The sequence below is a fragment of the Pygocentrus nattereri genome, chromosome 11, assembly GCF_015220715.1.
Source record: "Pygocentrus nattereri isolate fPygNat1 chromosome 11, fPygNat1.pri, whole genome shotgun sequence".
In the NCBI taxonomy this organism is placed as follows: domain Eukaryota; kingdom Metazoa; phylum Chordata; class Actinopteri; order Characiformes; family Serrasalmidae; genus Pygocentrus; species Pygocentrus nattereri.
The window spans coordinates 12,266,908-12,283,478 of NC_051221.1; positions in this window are offsets into that span (position 1 = coordinate 12,266,908).

Consider the following 16,571-nt stretch of genomic DNA (forward strand, 5'->3'; position numbering starts at 1 on the left):
GTATCAGAGAAATGGCATAAGCGTTGGCCTGACATAGAACAGACATGGCCGGTGGAGGTGACACTCAACCCAGATGTAATCAAAACAATGCAAGTGCTTGTGTCCACATATAAAACAGATTTTTAAAAAAAGGTAAAAAAGGAGAAAATCATAAGGAAAAGAGACAAGTGGAGCTTGGCATCCTCAGTTATTTGAAAATGAAGGACAGAAAATGATAGCAGCTGATAAGGATAAGAAAGAGAGAGCCGTAGAGGAGATAGAAAGAAATGTGAAGGAAACATGCGCTCTTCTCACATGTGCACCCAATTAAGAAGCCCCTGCCTTATGAGAAGTCAAGAAGGTGACTATCACATCAGTGATGATGATGATAAAGTAATAGAAGCAGGGTGAGCAGAAACAACAATAAGGATGTAGCCAAGTTCCAAAAGTAAGAAGAAACCGGAACGTCTGGAAACAAAGGGTGAATTAAGAATCAGGAGGATGGAATCTGGAGACCAAAGTGATCAGAGTGATTGTGAGATCAGGGGAGAATATGACCCTGCACTCAGGCGCATACTGGCTAGAGCGGAAAAAAGAGGAGACAAAACATGGAGGAAAGAGGTTCATTCAGGAGATAATAGCTCTGATGAAAGTGAGAATGGAGACAGCGATGAAGATTCAGTGATTGAGGGCTTTTTGTCTTCAAGAGCGTTTTTTCCAGCGACATCCAGTACCAGAATAGAAGAGGATATACATCATCATCATCATCTCTAGTCCCGCAACTTCCTCCAGCTCATTCCCGGGGACCCCAAGCCGCTCCCAGGCCAACTTGGAGACATAATCCCTCCAGCGGGTCCTAGGGTGACCCCGGGGTCCGTGCCTGGAACACCCCCACCGGGAGGCGTCCAGGGGGCATCCGGATCAGATGCCCGAACCACCTCAGCTGGCTCCTCTCAATGCGGAGGAGTAGCGGCTCTACTCTGAGCTCCTTCCGGATGACCGAGCTCCTCACTCTATCACATAGCATGTAGCCCACCACCCAATGAAGAAAGCTCATTTCCGCTGTTTGTATTCGCAATCTCATTCATTCGGTCATTACCCACAGCTCATGACCATAGGTGAGGGTTTGGATGTAGATCGACCAGTAAACAGAGAGCTTCACCTTTTGGCTCAACTGCCTCTTCACCACTACAGTCTGGTACAGTGACCGCATTACTGCTGCCGCCTGTCCCAGCCTATGACCGATCTCACGATCCCTCTTCCCGTCACTCGTGAACAAGACCCCAAGATACTTAAACTCCTCCACCTGGGGCAGGTCCTTTCCCCTTACCTGGAGTGGGCATGCCATCCTTTTCCGGGCCAAGACCATGGACTCAGACTTGGAGGTGCTGATCCACATACCAACCGCTTCACACTCAGCTGCAAACCGCTCCAGCGAGCGCTGGAGGCATCCATGTGATTCCGCCAAAAGAACAACGTCATCTGCAAATAGCAGAGACGCCACCCTCCGGCCTCCACACATAATGCCCTCCTGACCCCGGCTACGCCCTGACACTCTGTCCATGAATATCACGAACAAGAGTGGAGACAGAGCACAACCCTGGCGGAGTCCAACACTAACACTGAAAGAGTCTGACTTGATGCCGAGTATACGGACACAGCTCTCACTCCGGGTGTATTTGGGTGAGATTGGATAGCCTGGAGTAGTAGCCCTGGCACCCCATACCCCTGGAGGACCTCCCACAAGATATCTCGAGGAACACGGTCATAAGCCTTCTCCACAAAACACATGTAGACTGGGTTGGCAAACTCCCATGCTCCCTCAACAATCTGTGAGAGGGTGAAAAGCTGATCCATTGTTCCACGGCCAGGACGGAATCCACATTGCTCCTCCTCAATCTGAGGTTCAACTATCAGTCAGAGTCTCCTTTCGAGCACCTTTGCACAGTCTTTCCCAGGGAGGCTGAGCAGTATAATACCCTGATAATTGGCACACACCCTCCGGTCCCCCTTTTTAAAAATAGGGATCACCACCCCAGTCTGCCAGTCCAAGGGTACTGTTCCCGAGGTCCATGAAATATTGCCGAGGCGTGTTAGCCATGACAGCTCCACAATATCCAGAGCCTTAAGCATTTCTGGATGAATCTCATCCACCCCCAGTGCCTTGCCACTGAGGAGCTTACCAACTACCTCACTGACCTCCACCAGGGAAATGGAACTTGACACCCCAGAAGCCTTTGGCCCTGACTCCCGTGAGGGAGGCACGTCTCCCGGATTAAGAAGTTCCTCAAAGTGCTCCTTCCACCGACCAACAATATCCTCATTCGAAGTCAGAGTTTCTCCACCCTTGCCGAATACAACATGGGCGCAGCCACCCCGACCCCTCCTGAGTCGCTGGACAGTTGTCCAGAACCTCTTTGAGGCCGAACGAAAGTCTTTTTCCAAGGCCTCACCAAACTCCTCCCATGCCCTGGATTTTGCTTCTGCCACCGTTGCAGCTGCCACCTTTTTTGCCTGTCCTACCTATACCTATCTGCTGAATCAGGAGTCCTTCGGGCCAACCAGTCCCTAAAGGCCTCTTTCTTCAGCTTGACGGCCTCCATCACCACCGGTGTCCACCAGGAGGTTCTTGGGTTACCACCCCGACAGGCACCCACAAGCTTTTGGCCACAGCTACGCCTGGCAGCTTCCACAATGGAGGTTTTGAACAGGGTCCATTCAGACTCCATGTCCCCTACCTCCTCTGGGACGTGAGAAAAGCTCTCCCGGAGGTGGGAGTTGAAATCATTCTGAACAGGGGCCTCTGAAAGTCGTTCCCAGCACACTCTCACTATTTGCTTGGGCCTACCAGATCTGACCATCAGTCTTCCCTGCCATCTGATCCAACTCACCACCAGATGGTGATCAGTTGACAACTCAGCACCTCTCTTCACCCTAATGTCCAGAACATATGGTCCCAAGTCAGATGAAACGACAACAAAGTCGATCATTGACCTTTGACCCAAGGAGCTCTGGTACCATGTACACTTATGAACATGCTTGTGTTCGAACTTGGTGTTCACTATGGACAATCCATGCCTGGCACAGAAGTCCAATAACAATTCACCATTCGGGTATAGATCGGGCAGGCCGTTCTTCCCAATCACGCCTCTCCAGGTCTCCCAGTCATTGCCAACGTGAGCATTGAAGTCTCCCAGTAGGACTATGGAGTCTGTAGGCGGGACCCTTTCCAGAACCCTGCCCACTCACTCCAAGAAGGCTGAATACTCTGACCTGTTGTTTGGTGCATACGCACAGACAACAGTCAAAGTTTTCCTCTCTACAATTTTAATATGCATTGAGGCAACCCTCTCGTCCACCGGGACAAACTCCATCTGCCTGGTCACCAGCCAGGGACTTGTGAGTATCCCCACATCCGCCCGGCGCCTCTCACCCTGTGCAACCCCTGAGTAGGAGAGAGACCAACCCCTATCCAGGAGTTTGATTCCAGAGCCGACATTGTGGGTGGAGGTGAGCCCAACTATATCTAGTTGGTACCTCTCAACCTCCTGCACAAGTTCTGGCTCCTTTCCCCCCAGTGAGGTTACATTCCATGTACCAAGAGCTAGTTTCTGCTGCAGGCACCTAGGCCACCTAGGGCCTCCCCGTAATCTCCCACTGCCAATATGGCACTGCACCGCTCCCCCATGCTGGACCTTGCGGGTGGTGTGCCCACATGGAGTCTGTGCAAGTCCAGTGCAAGTCCCACTCCAGACGTGTATAATCTATAGACAGAGAGCTTTAAAAGATGTTGAAAGAAGTATAGATCAATGTCTTTCGTACCTGGACAAATCTACTGGATTTTAAAGCCGAAAGGCATTGGAGAACCAATTAGAAGAATTGCAGATACAGAAGAAGTAGTTGCGGAAAGAAGGCTCCAAAAAATTTGACATGAAATATGCACTGTGTTCAAGAAAAGGGAAAAACATTGAGAAGATGTGTCCAGTGGTCATTCGAGGACAAAGTTTGGAGTACAAACCTTGGGAGGATACTTATATGTCAGATATACTTGAGAAGTTACCCACCCTTTGGGATGGAGCACATCCTTGGATTTCAAAGCTGGAACAGATTATGGTGGGGACACAGCCTGCCATAGGAGATATCAAGAGACTTTTAGCTAATCTTAAAGGGGTTCCAACTATGGAAGAGTTTCTACAGAAAGCTGGACTTAATATGTGGGGACTGCTGTGAATTATCCAGAGTTGTTTTCTGCAATTAGAGGTTGAATGTGGAGAGCGTTGAGAGATACATTTCCGACAAATGTGCATCCTGATAATATTTTGATTGAGCCACTGGGACAGGAAGAGAACCCAAGGGCTTATGTGTCCAGAGCCCAACCCGGATTTGAATCAAATGGAACAGTCCATTTTGCGAGCCAAAATACAGAAGGGGTTGCCCCTACCAGTGAGGAGTAAACTGGCAGAGGTGATTGGCCTTGGAAGTATGGCAAAAGGTGTTTATATGGATCATATAGCCCACCAAGTGGAGCTATACAGGTAAAAGGACCAAGACCAGAAAGAACAGGATCAAGAAATTCTCAGGAAACTTAATCAGATACAGCTGGTGGATAATAAGAAAGAGAAGAGAGCCTCCATCATCCCAGCCATCATCAGTGGTCCCAGTAGTAGCTTGGCCACAGCCAGCTTTTGGTCAAGCTCAAACTTGGAGAGGAAGAGGTAGAGAAAATTCAGGAAGAGGAAGAGGAGGACGATTTAATCGAAATTTCCAACATTCTCCAGAAGTGTGATATAATTGTGGACAGCTTGGTCATTTTGCTCGTGGGTGCAATATGCCAGGAGGAAACACCAGAGGAAATTTCAGAGGAGGATTCAGAGGCCAACCAAGGCCATTCAGGGGACCGGTGAACCCTTATGTCTGTGGTCTCAACATAGTACTGATATTGGACTTGTGAAGTCAGCACAACCAGTGAAGTTTGAGCTCCGACCAGGAGTTAGACCACCTTGGAAGAAGTAGTATCCACTAAAAGAAGAGGTTATGTAAGGAATTGAACCACAAATTGAAGGATGTTTGAAAGCTGATGTTTTGAAGATAACACAAAATCTTCAGAGTAATACACCTTTGCTACCTGTGAAGAAGCCAGATGACTCCTCTCGTTTGGTACATGACCTGTTTACGAGACATCCTAAAATATGCTTTCAGGAAATAGGGTGACGGTGAGAGGATGCTGGCGTGGTCTGTCCACCGCTTCTCATCTGAGATCTAACTATTTTTATTACTACTTTTATTAAGTGTCTATTTTAGTCGTTTAGTAGTTTTTTTAAGCATTTATCTTTAGTCAGTTTTATCTTCGTTCAAAGTGCTTGTACTTTTCTCTGGAGCGGCTTTTTGATCCGAGTTGGACAACTATACTGCTGTCAACTGCAACTGCAACTGCGACAAGCTGCAACTCAGTGCGTTTAGGCATGTAGAGGTGGAGACAGGAAATGACAGAGTAGACGGCAGACTGCAAAACCGGCTGAAGGCGGAGCTTTTTGAAAATGGCGGCAGGCCACTGCTAAACTTTTCAGCTAATTTATTTCTATTCCGCTAGCTTAATCTTAGACAAGCACAAAAGATAAGTAACCATTTTTAGGTTGTCTTTTCTTTATTTCTTATCTAGTTATTTTCAACAACTCCAACACTCTGGAGCACTGCGATATATTCGCCTATATAGACGACTGCTTTGATAGAATTATCATGAGCAAGTCAAATAAGACACCATCCACCAAGAGAAGCCGCCCCGAAGAATCCCCAGGAGCGGCCAGCCCACATACCAGCAGCACGGTGGAAGTTCTGGAGTCCATCAATAACAAGCTCTCCAGATTCGACGCGTGCCTGGCTCTAGTGGAAATACTCCACCAAGAGTTTCAGGCCCTGCGGGAGTCAGTGGAGTTCAGCCAGCAGCAGGTAGAGTCACTCGCTGCAGAAAATGCGGTTCTGAGAGAGTCGCTGAAATCGCTCACTGAGGGAATGACCCGGCTCTCGGAAGAAAATAAAAAAATTAAAGAAACGGTCCTTGATCTCCAGTCCCGCAGCATGAGGGACAACCTAGTTTTTGCAGGAATCCCGGAGAAGGCAGACGAAGACCCGGTAAGTACAGTCAAGTCATTCATACAACCTCACCTAAAACTTCCAGAGGACACCGTTAAAAACATCGGCTTCCACCGCGTTCACCGCCTGGGGGGTAAACGGACGGATGCACGAAGACCCAGACCGATCGTGGCTAAGTTTGAACACTTCAAACATAAAGAGCTGTTAAAGAGCCGCGGCCGGGAACTGAGAGGAACGGACTTTAGTATAAACGACCAGTTCCCCAAGGAGATCCTGGAGCGACGCAAGGTCCTGTTCCCCATCCGTAAGCGTTTCATTCAAGGAGGCTCTCGGGCTGTCATTGCAGTGGACAAACTGTACGTTAACGGTCAACTCTACCGCGACATTAATAATACACCATGGCTGTACTAATCAGGTGATCTGTATCAACACCGACGCCTTTATCCGAATACTTTAACATATCACCTTTCGACTAGTATAATAAGACATGTCTAAGAAAGAATCATTAATGCCAGTTTAATAAGCAGAGTGCCTTAAATAACACAAATGTTTTCTTCTTTCTTAAGATGTATTTGTTTTTCCTTTTTTTTTGTTGTTGTATGTGCACTTTCATTTTACGTATCACCTTTTTTTCCTCCCCCTCTCTCTTTCAACACCCACACAGCGATTTGTTCATTCACTTTAAGCGATTTGTTCACACACACACACACACACATACATACAGGCATATCTAACAGACACACAGAGACACACAGCACACACTCACACAAACATACAGGAGACACACACACAAACACAGCACAGACACATAGACATACACGACCGATACATGCAGGCACAGACACACACACAAAGACATATAGTGCAGATACACACACAAAACATACAACACAGGCATACAGCACACTTATACAACACATACACCTCTAGTAAACATCCAACACCCAAACAGCTAGTTTTAACATGAGTACACTGAGGTTTGTTACGTGGAATGTACGTGGAGCTGGTTCGAGGGAAAAGAGATTGAAAATTTTTAATCGGTTAAGCGACTTGCAAGCAGATATTGTCTTTCTACAGGAAACACATATGTCCAAAACACCTACATACACACTGACCTCTCCTCAGTTCCCTCATGCGTACTCAGCCTGCTACAACTCAAAACAAAGGGGGGTGGCCATACTAATTAACAGAAGGATAAACTTTTCCATTAGCAACAATATAACAGATCCTGAAGGTAGATTTCTAATATTTAACTTGTCGATTCTAAATATGCATTTATGTATTGCTAATATATATGGGCCAAATGTTGACGACCCCTCCTTTTTTCATAATATTTTCACTGCACTCTCTGATCGTTCTGACACCAAACTAATAATAGGAGGAGATTTCAACCTGGTGCTTCATCCAAATATCGACAGGCTCAGTACAGCAATGAGTCAAAGGAACTGGCAGTCTGCAGACACTCTAAAACAATATATGAACGACTTTGGGCTCTCCGATGCGTGGCGTTTACATCACCCCACTCTACGGGATTACACCTTCTTTTCAGCAGTACACCACTCACATTCTCGTTTAGACAACTTCTTAGTTAGCAATTCTATTATGATGGATGTCACAGACACTCACATTCATCCTATCACTATCAGTGACCATGCACCGGTGTCTCTCTCTCTGGCACAGAAAGGAACCACATCAACAAATAGGAACTGGAGATTAAATACATCATTACTTAAAGAACAAGATTTCATTAATTATTTCAAAAAGGAATGGACAACATATTTAGAAAATAACGATCTGCCAGGAACATCACCATGTTTTCTTTGGAAGCAGGAAAGGCAGTAATGTGGGGGAAGATAATATCCTACTGCACACATAAGAAAAAAAAAGAAAAAACGCAGGTATTAGAATTGGAAGAAAAAATAAAATCCTCAGAAGCTGCCCATGCTGCTTCACCACAAGAACACACAATGAGCAAGCTGAGAAAACTCAAACTGGAATTAAATGAAATAATATACAAAAAGACAAAATTTTTACTGCAAAGGTTGCATTGGCAGAACTTTGAACATAGCAATAAATCCGGAAAATTCCTTGCTAACCAGCTAAAGCTAAATAAAGAAAAAACAACTATCTCTTCTATTAAAGTCTCAACTGGAAACATTACTCATGACCCACAACAAATAAATAAAGCTTTTAAAGAGTTTTACAAAGCCTTATATTCATCACATGAATATTCATTCATCCATCTGACGCAGCTATTGAAGAATTTCTTAATAATATTAATCTCCCCAAGCTGAAAAATGAACAAGTTGTTGCCCTGGATTCACCACTTGCTTTATCCGAATTACATGAAGCCCTGCAGCATCTACCAAATAACAAAGCCCCAGGCACAGATGGATTTCCAGTAGAGTTCTACAAAGAATTCTGGTCTGTGCTTGAACCAACCTTTTTTAGAATGGTAACTCAAATTCAAAATGAGAACGTACTGTCCCCAGACATGAATTCTGCTAACATTAGCCTACTTCTTAAACCAGGCAAAGACCCTACACTGCCTTCTAGCTATCGCCCAATTTCACTCATAAACGTAGATCTTAAAATTATTTGCAAAGTCCTTGCCAGAAGATTAGAGAAAATCACTCCACTTATAGTACATCCTGACCAGACAGGTTTTATCAAGGGTAGACAATCAGCAAATAACACACGCAGACTAGTAAACATAATAGATTACTGCACAATTAACAAATTAGAGACAACCATTGTATCTTTAGATGCAGAAAAGGCATCTGATCGGGTAAACTGGAAATATTTATTAGCAGTTCTACACAAATTCGGATTTGGTTCGTCCTTCATAAACTGGATCAAAACCTTACATAGCTCTCCTAGTGCACGCATTAGGACAAACGATATCACTTCACAAAGCTTCACTCTGCAGAGGGGCACCAGGCAGGGCTTCCCCCTATCACCCTCAATTTTCGTTACCTTCATTGAGCCATTAGCAGCAGCAATTCGACAAAATACAAATATTAAAGGAATTAACACAGAAACTACAAACCACAAGATAAGTCTTTATGCAGATGATATATTACTTTTCCTAGAAAACTCCCAAGCTTCTCTCCCGAATACAATTAGAGTAATAGATAGCTTCTCTTCTATATCAGACTATTCCATCAACTGGGGAAAATCAACAGTTTTGCCTATAAACTGTAGTTTCCAGAACACGACCACCATTCCACTACAATCAGGTAATATTAGATATTTAGGCATACATGTCTCTGCTAGGCTTTTAGACTTAGTGCAGTTAAATCATATCCCTTTACTGAAAACAATAGAAGATGATCTCAAACGTTGGAACGCCTTACCTATATCGCTCATGGGGAGAGTCGCTACCATTAAAATGATGGTTTTACCAAAAATCAACTATTTATTCTCACTAATCCCAAATAAATCCCCTGCTGCTTGGTTTAAGTCCTTAGATTCAAACATCTCACAATTTTTATGGAAAAATAAGCCATCAAGAATAAGTCTGAAAACTCTACAAAAGCCGAAAAACAATGGTGGTTTAGAACTACCAAATTTTTATAATTATTTCTTAGCCAATAGATTACAGTACATTTCAAAATGGATCAAACCTGACTTACTAGACAGTCCATGGTTGGACCTAGAACAAGCATTCTGTAGAAAAACAAAACTCTCAGACTTACCTTACATTAGCTCTAATATTAAGCGCCACAATGCTTTTAAAAGCCTCAGTATAAATAGCTCACTGACAGCCTGGTGGGAAATTCTAAAACTAACTCAGTCTCCACTTATTCCATGCAAACTAACACCCATTTGGAACAATCCAGACATTTGTCAGAATAAGAAAGTACTAAATTTCACATCATGGCGTGAAAAGGGAATAAAAAATTTAGAACATGTTATTAAAGATGGAAACTTTGTCACATTCCAGGAACTCATATCAGAATATGGAATAAACAACAGTAAATTTCTTGAATATCAACAATTGAAATCCATCATTCAAGAGAGATTTAATCGCAACCAACTAAATTTGGAAATATCAACATGGGTAACTGAATTTTTTAATTTATGTACCCCTAAATTATTATCAAAACTATACAAATTATTGTTAAAATTTGATGACTCAATCTCCCTCCCGATAGCCAAATAGGAACGTGATCTTTCTATCAATCAAGATCAAAGCTTTTGGACAGAAATATGTTCAAATATCTTCAAAATAAGTAAAAGCCCCAACTTACAACTTATACAATACAAAGTCCTTCATAGAATACATTATACAGGACAAAGGATGTTCCAAATGGGCCTAGCACAATCAAACATATGTACCCACTGTACAGCCAATGTAACCGATAACTATATGCATGCTATATGGGATTGTAGGCCTGTTCAGGTGTTCTGGCACAGGATATGTACAGACTTGTCCACGTGGCTTAAATGTTGCATCCCAACCTCACCCAGACTGTGCATCTTAGGAGACATCAGTGAATTGGTTATGGATGCAAATAGATCACACATAGTTCTCACTGCCCTATGCATCGCCAAGAAAACCATCCTCATTAACTGGAAGTAAAAAAAAGATCTACATATTGCTCTTTACAAAAATGTATTATTTGATCACATTAGTCTGGAAAGAATGTCTGCTTCCTCTAAAAACCAGTTGGAGGAATTTAACTCTCTTTGGTTCCGACTGATCAATTCCACTAGTTATTCGGGGTGGTTGGCTGTGGTTTCATCTCCCGGGTGGCCTAGTTGGCGGCTGGGAATTGATTCTGGGATGACTGCTTGTGTCGGTAACTTCCTGAGTAAGCTGGGGGGCCTCGGCGGCTGACCTGGGGTGTCTGTGTGCTTGCCCTGGTCGGTGGTGGATGGGTGGGGGCTCGGGGGGCGCTGCCGTTTTGCCTCGGGATGTAGGTCCGGGGGCGCATGGAGGGCGGGTGCAGGCCCTGGGTGGGGTAGCTGGCCTCCCCTCCGGGGCTGGTGGCGGGACCCGGGGCCTGAAGCCTTGGAGCCACCCGACCCCATGGGTCCCTGCCCGTGCGGGGATGGCTTGCGCCGCTGCGGGCGCACCACCGGGTTGGGCGGGTTGACCTGCCTTGCGTCGGGGCGTCGGGTCTGTGCCTTGGGGTTCTGGGGTGCCTGGGTGGCGGGGGTGGGGCGGTGACCATTGTTGGGTGTGTGGGGTGGACTGGGGGCAATGGGTTCCTGACTCAGGCCAGCTTGTCTTTTGTCTCGTTGATGTCTGTTGTTGTTTGACTGGAATGGTTCGGTGCAGGTGTATATAGGTGTGTGGGTCTATGTGTAGGTGTATATATGAGAGCAGGTGGATGTGGTGGTGCATATAAGTGTGGGTGTATATAGAGGGTGAATGTGTCTAGGTATACATACAGTGAGTCCAAGAAGTATTTGATCCCTTGCTGATTTTCTTTGTTTGCCCACTAATAAAGACACTATCCTTCTGCACTTTTAATGGTAGATATATTCTAACATGGAGAGACAGAATATCAAGACAAAAATCCAGAATATAATTTTAAAGAATATATTTTAATTAATTTGTATTTCAATGAGGAAAATAAGTATTTGATCCCTCTTGCCAAACACACTCAATACTTAGTGGCAAAGCCTTTGTTTGCAAGCACAGCGGTGAGACGTTTGTTGTAGTTAACCACAAGTTTAGCACACACACCAGGGGGAATTTTGGCCCACTCTTCTTTGCAGATCCTCTCTAAATCACGAAGGTTGGTGGGCTGTCGCTTGGCAACTCTGACCTTCAGCTCCCTCCATAGATTTTCGATCGGATTGAGGTCTGGCGACTGGCTGGGCCACTCCATGACCTTAATGTGATTTTTCTTGAGCCAATCCTTTGTTGCCTTTGCTGTATGTTTAGGGTCGTTATCATGTTGGAAGACCCAACCACGGCCCATTTTCAGATCCCTGGCAGAGGGGAGGAGGTTGTCCCTCAGGATTGTGCGGTACATGGCTCCATCCATCTTCCCAGTGATGCGGTGAAGTAGCCCTGTACCCTTGGCAGAGAAACACCCCCAAAACATTATGCTTCCACCTCCATGCTTGACGGTGGGCACAGTGTTCTTGGGGTCATAGGCAGCATTTTTCTTCCTCCACACATGGCGGGTGGAGTTGAGGCCAAAAAGTTCAATTTTGGTCTCGTCTGACCACAAAACCTTCTCCCAATAACTTGGTTCATCTTTCAAATGATCATTGGCATACTTGAGGCGCGCCTCCACATGTGCTCCCTTCAGCAGGGGTACCTTTCGGGCACTGCAGGATGTGAATCCATTGTTGCGCAAAGTGTTGCCAATTGTTTCCTTGCAAACTGTGGTCCCAGCTGCCTTCAGGTCATTTGCTAACTCCTGCCGAGTGGTTGCAGGACGATTTCTGACCGTTCTCAGCATCATTGCCACCCCACGAGGCGAAATCTTCTTTGGAGCACCGGGCCGAGGTCTGTTGATTGTCATGTTATACTCTTTAAACTTTCTGATAATTGCACCAATAGTTGTTACTTTCACATCCAACACCTTACTAATCTTTTTGTAGCCCATTCCAGCTTTGTGAAGGTCAACAATTCTGACTCTGAGGTCCTGTGACAGCTCTTTGGTTTTACCCATGTTGGAGACTTGAAATCTGTGTGATCTGTCTGATTCTGTGGACAGGTGTTTTTCACACAAGTGATTAGTGAGAACAGGTGGCTTCAGGTCAGGTAACAAGTTGATTGGGAGTGTCTAACTGGTCTGTAAAAGCCAGAACTGCTAATGAATACTAAGGGATCAAATACTTATTTCACTCCATGAAATACAAATCAATTAATATATATTCCTTAGATTTATTTTCTGGATTTTCTTTTTAATATTCTGTCTCTCCATGTAAGAATACATCTACCATTAAAAGTATAGAATGATCATGTCTTTATTAGTGGGCCAACGAAAAAAATCAGCAAGGGATCAAATACTTCTTGGACTCACTGTATAAGTCTAGGTGAATGTGTGGGTACACATGAGGGTGGTTGTATATGTGGGACGGGTGTGTATATGTGTGGGGGCTTGGGCGGGCTGCTCTCTGCGGTGGGGGAGGTGGGGGCTTGTGCGGGGTGGCGGCGTGGGGTGTCTCCGTGGCCTCCCCGGGCCGACCTCATCCTGCCTCAAGCAGAGGGACAGTGAAATGCGGAGCCTCATGAGCCAGCTAGTTAGCTGGCTCTCCTCTTCCAGAGGACCATTGCCTCTGGACCTTCATACCCCCCCCCCTCCATCCACCCCCAGACACACACACACACACACACACACACACACACACACACACACATACACACACATTACTCCTCCACCCAAGCAAACACACACAGTACTCATACATTTAGGATCCTGGGGGCAGGCATGTTGCCAGGGATCGATGAGGTCGACCCGCTGTCATGGCCTCACTCGTCTCCTGACAACTGTCTGTCCCTCAGTTTTTACTGCACTTTAGACATTCAGGGCTTTTGAGGGGACAGTGTAGATGGACACCGCAGACCAGTGGCCTGGTGCTTAGCCCATGTTTGCCCCCACACCTGTCCCCCCAATTTTAACTGCACCATAGTGTCACACACTACCCCACATTCATCATACACCAACTCCTGCACTCAACACTTCACTGGGGGTGGAAGGGTGGGAAGGTCATCCCTCACCCGTTTCCTGCTCCCTGCCGGGGCGAGGGGTTGGACGCCGGTGCGGGGGCTGGGCCAGGGGCATTCCTGGGGTCCTGGGGTTGCTGCCCAGGCCCCTGCCGCCCCTGCCGCGGAGGGTGGCCTGTACGGCGGTGCCGGTCATGTGGCATTGTATGGTTGGGTGGGTGTGGGCGTCTGTGCGCCCGCGCGCATTCTTCCCTGGTGTGCGCCCTCGGACTCGTGTGCAGCCGTGCATGTTCCTCCCGTGTGTGCGCCTTCCCGCACATGTGCATGTTCGTCCCATGTATGCATCCATATACAAACCAGTACTGGGTGGGCTTTCCATTTGCCCCCACCTCATCTAGGGGGACTGGGGGGTGTATATATGGGTGTGTGTGTGTACATATTGGGGTGATATGTGTATGTATATATGTGTGTGTATGTATGTATGTAGGAGTGTGTATAGGTGTGGAGGTATGTGTGCGTAGGTGTATATATAGGGGTGGATGAATATATGGGAGTGAAAGTATGTAGGTGTATATATGGTCGAGGATGTATATATGAGGTTGAGTGTATGTGAGGACAGCTGGTTGTGGGTCGGGGGATTGCTGTCCCCGGTCCTCTCCCGGCTGCTCCCCTGTGGTTGCTACTTCCCCCCCGGATGGGGGACACCTTGGGGCTTCAGGGCCTGGCCTGGTACTCCGGCGTGACGGTTGGCCCGCTCACCTGGGTGGTTGGGTTCCTGGGCGGCTCAGGGCCCCTCGGCGGGGATGGGGCCCTGCTGGGTGGTGGGTAGCTCTCGGGCATATGAGGCGCTGGGTCTCCGCTGCTGCCTCGTGATGGGGGGGGGGGCATCCTGGGGGTGGCTCTGGTTCCTCTGGTTCCCCTGGACCTGCGCTCCGTGGCTGGGGGGGTGCTGTCTGGAGTCCCCCTCTCCCTTCTGCTGGGGTGGGCATGCAGGGGTCACTGGGAGATGCGGCCCAGGGTCTCCACTGCTCCTGGGGGGGCCGCGGTGGGCGGGATTCCCTGGTCTTTCTCTGCCTTCCTCTGGCCTCTGGGGAGATGTTGTCGCAGCTTTCTGTCCTCGCTATTATACTGTACTGCACTCATAAACACACACACCCACACCCTCACCCACATACACATACATCACAGTCATTTGTGCAGTATTTCCAAGTGCTGTACATCTCGGGTACACTTTCTTCTCTTTTCTCAGGAGCAGCAGTTGGTGAACCATCGCCGTGGCATTTCCTCTGTTTTTTCTGCCCTTTTGTTATTTCTCTTTTTTACCCCCCCCCCCCCCCCTTATCTCTCCTCTCCCTTCTTTACAGATTCCCCTGGCCTGTCAAGTCTGGCATGATGTTGACACATTTCATTAAAATATCAAATGTATAAACAAAATGAAATTAAATAATTAAAAAATAAAGAAAGAAAGAAAGAAACACTGACAAGATGAGCCTGTAATCTATAGTGCTCATTTTGGAAAAGTAAATTTGTTTGGCACAGTAACGCAGTCTGACCATAATTCTGATTGCAAATCTGCCAGACAAGACAGGCAAAAAAAAAAAAAACTATACTGCTGTCCAGCTGTTAAAACTCAATACTCACTCCACTCCATCATGTATATCGATGATCAAACAACTTGGACTTCTTCGCCGACCTCATTATATTCACAGAAGCTGTGGGAGGAAGTTCTTCTTCTTCACTCAAGTCAAGCTATTCCGTCTCTATGGTCAACTCTGCGTGCTACATGTCATCAGAACACTACTGCTCTGCGAACTAGTAGCGTGGAATTTCAATGACAATGGCTGTTACTGAGCAAACTGGAAAACGTGGAGTGGATTTCATCATACTGCGACCACTACAGAGGCACATTTCTCCATCTACCATTAAAGTGAAACTGTTCAACGTACAATCACTTACAAATAAATAATGTCTGATTCAGGATCACATCTCTGATAGAGGCTTAGACTTGATGTGTCTTACAGAAACATGGCATCGACCAGAGGCATTCTCTGTTTTAAATGAGGCTTGTCCTTCTGGCTATTCATATCTACAGAAAGCCCGTAGCACAGGTCGCGGTGATGGCCTGACTGTCATCTACCGCAGTGATTTGAAGCTGTCGCCGCTGCCCCTGCCTCATCTGTCCTCCTGTGAATGCATGGCATTTAAGTGTAATTCTTCATCACCTGTGACGTTTCTTCTCATCTATCGACTGCCTAAATTGAATTCATCTTTCATACCTGAGATGTCAAACCTTCTTTGTATTTTCTGTCCAACATCAGCAAATATCATATTAGGTGATATGAACATCCATGTAAACACCGCCCTCTGCCGTTTTGCTGTTCAATTTCTTTAGCTATTGGATTGTTTCAACCTTAGCCAGCTTATTCATGTTCCCACACATGTTAGGGGACATACTCTAGACTTGGTCATCACTGGTTCTTCCGTTGTTACTAATCTGTCTGGGTATGACCTGGGTGTCTCTGACCACAAGGTTGTGTCCATGGAAATACCACAATCAGTGTCTTTCACACAGTCAAAGCGGGAAATTAGTTTCAGGAACCTGAAAAATATTAACCAAGAGTGTATGATAAAGGACTTACAACATCTCCAAGCAAATCCATCATCAGCCAATGATGCAGTGGATTGTATAACAGAACCTTAAGCAGTGTTCTGGATTATCATGCTCCTGTCAAATCTAGAGTGGTCACTTTCTCTCGATCTGCTCCCTGGTTCTCTGAAAATCTATGGAAAATGAAGACAGCTGGTCATGTCCTTGAGCGACGTTCTAAAGCTTCCAGGCTCACTGTTCACAGGATCACCTATCGTG